Here is a 2,809-nt window from a genome sequence, read left to right as displayed (position 1 = left end):
CGAAAAACTCAGGAGAAGAACTGGCACTGCCGGTACCACCGACCCTGAGGGCCGGTACTACCGGCTCACCCTGACAGAGAAGAAACTTCCTAGTTGTTCGTGCGTGCAAGTGTGTCTCTCAAGCGCAAAAGCTAAGTTGACCTGAGCACCCTTATCCTCATCTTACCAACTCAATTTGCATCCCTCTTGATAGTGCAGTGTTTCCTATAACTCAAACAAGAAATAAAACTAGGTAGCTTCTTGAGTTGAAATGTCACTCAAAAGATGAAATTTTTGGGGTGCTGTGATTCACCAAATGTGTTTGTTTGATTCCATCAATGAACTAACACTTGTAGATTACACTTGACAGACATGTTAGTTCCTAATTTGATTATCATCAATTATCAAAACCCACACCGGGGGCGAATGCACTTACAAGGAGGTGACGGTGGTGATGACAGACCCTGCCATCTCACAGCTATTGAGAAGGGAAAGAAAGTGGTCACTAAGAAGAGGAAGATAGCTGACAGAGACACTGAGATGGCTAGGGCATTTGCAGCCGCAGCTAAGTCAGCCAAGGCATGTTGTCGCAGAGGTGCACTGAGGATTGGGTCTGAGCTTTTGTCTGCATAGTGATGTAGTGTTCTTGAGTTTGAGCAACATTTGACTAGTTCTCCTCCACGCATAGTTATAGTTGTAGGATGTCAGGTCTGTCTTTCAAAGGGAGAGTCTAGCACTGAGACTCAGGAGCCAGCAAAGCCAGAGCAGCTAGAGGAGCAGCCACTCAGGCAGTCGACTCGTGTCCATGCTCAGGCCACCCCTAGCCCTACCACGCAGCGCCAGTCTCGACCACCACCTAGCTCCTCACCACCACAGGTTCACACTTGGTTCACGAGAGAGCGTCACCTAGGTTCTACACACTTGTTTAGGAGGACATGTATATGGCATATGTGAATAGTGAGGCTCAGATTAGAGAGTAGAGGATAGTTGATCTTGAGTACTTGGCCAACATTGCTGGGTAGGATATTCGACCCTTCTTGACCTACCTTCCAGGACTAGTAAGCTTACTTGCACTTCCAGGCACTTATGTAGATGAGTGGGTTAGAGAGTTCTATGCTACCATGTGGATCTCTCACAATCACAACTTTATCCACTATGCACTTGCAGGGACAGACTACAAAGTTTCTGCTTAGTGTGCCAGAGAGACTTTGGGACTTTAGGTGTCTAAGATGAGGATTCATGAGTTGTGCTACTTAGGGATTGAGCCTCCTCTTTGCCCTCAAGTTGGCTCGCTTCCCTTAGTTGAGTTTGTTGCTCCTAGCTACCAACCTCCTTTCACTGAGGGTTCCAGTCGTGCACTGCCTTCTCTCACTCCCCACACTCGCATTCTTGATATTGTGATGAGGAAGACACTACTTCCTAGGCCATGCTTCCACGAGGGCTTCACTCGCATACAGCATCGGTTAGTAGCTCATCTAGTCTCTTAGAGAAAGTTTGATGTGTGGGATTTCATAGTCTCAAAGACTGAGGACATGATTGCTGAGGGTTTCAAAGGTCGTCGTCAGCTCCCATATGCCCATTGGCTTACCTTTCTGATTCTTCGGGGGCATGCTGATCCACTTCCTCCCCAGATCCAGTGAGAGTTGACTAACACTGTCACTGTCTTTCCTCACTATCACCTTTGTCAGATGGTGAGGACCCATGTTGACTTGAGAGCACCCATGGCAGCACCAGCACCACGAGCACTAGCTCCAGCGCCTACACCTAGAGCTACTTCTAGTAGCTTTAGTGGTAGTGATAGGGGTCACAATTCCGTAGTCTCAGCTTATAGGTGTTTCACCTATCGGTCCTTCCACCACCATGACTCTAGCTTTATAGCTCGGTGGGCTTTAGAGTCAGACTCGATAGCAGCTTCAGCTCCTACCACAGAGTCAGCCTTTCCCGACCCCACCGCACCAGGTTTCTCAGGGTGCAATCTCCACAAGCTTTGGGTAGACACCTCAGATCACTCTGCTTCATACGAGTTTTATGCCTCAGACACACACTGAGTTGTACTTAGCGAGTGACACTTCAGCAGGATAGGGGTTGTCGTTTACTTTCAGTGAGCTCACTGGTTTGCCGACACCTCCACCACAGCATGCTCCAACGACCTCGACAACTCTTATTACTACTATGGAGCTTCTGTCCTCCTTAGTGGCTTCATTTGAGCAGCTTGTCTAGACTACTATACTTGAGGCCCCAGCGACAGCTATAGAGTCTATGCTAGACACCTCCACCAGAGTTGAGCCATAGGTAGACACCAAGACAGCACAGCAGGTAGCTCCAGAGTCTTTAGGCTGACCTAGACCGCTTCACCTACACGTGTTGATAATGAGGGTTAGGTAGATGCTCAGCCTAGCACAGCTTCCCAGAGATTGACCAATGAGGATTCTGATGTTGACTTGACTCAATTTGAGGCCGTTCCTCGTGACTCGTTTGCTCCGCCTCCACCGACATACTCTTAGGTTTTTGGCATTTATGCCAAAGGGGGAGATAGAGCGAGTATGTTAGACTTAGCGGGAGCTAGTGAGAGGGTCTTTTGGTTCTTTGTGTGATACTTCATGCATCATATTTACTTTTATGCATTGTGTGATATACTCCTTTGTGATGCTTGATGGATGCTAGTCATGACATGTGTGCTAAATGTTTATCTCTATATGTCATGTACTTTGGCTCATATGCTTCCGTGTTTTACTCTAATTTCATATGAGTCACTTGTTTCTCCTATTGCACTCGACTCATATCTTTGGATGCAGGATGTTGGCTTGATTGATAATAAGCATGACTAATC

Source organism: Sorghum bicolor, chromosome 8 (genome assembly GCF_000003195.3).
Source record: "Sorghum bicolor cultivar BTx623 chromosome 8, Sorghum_bicolor_NCBIv3, whole genome shotgun sequence".
In the NCBI taxonomy this organism is placed as follows: Eukaryota; Viridiplantae; Streptophyta; class Magnoliopsida; order Poales; family Poaceae; genus Sorghum; species Sorghum bicolor.
The sequence above is the reverse complement of the archived record's forward strand: the minus strand, read 5'-3'. Positions refer to the sequence as shown.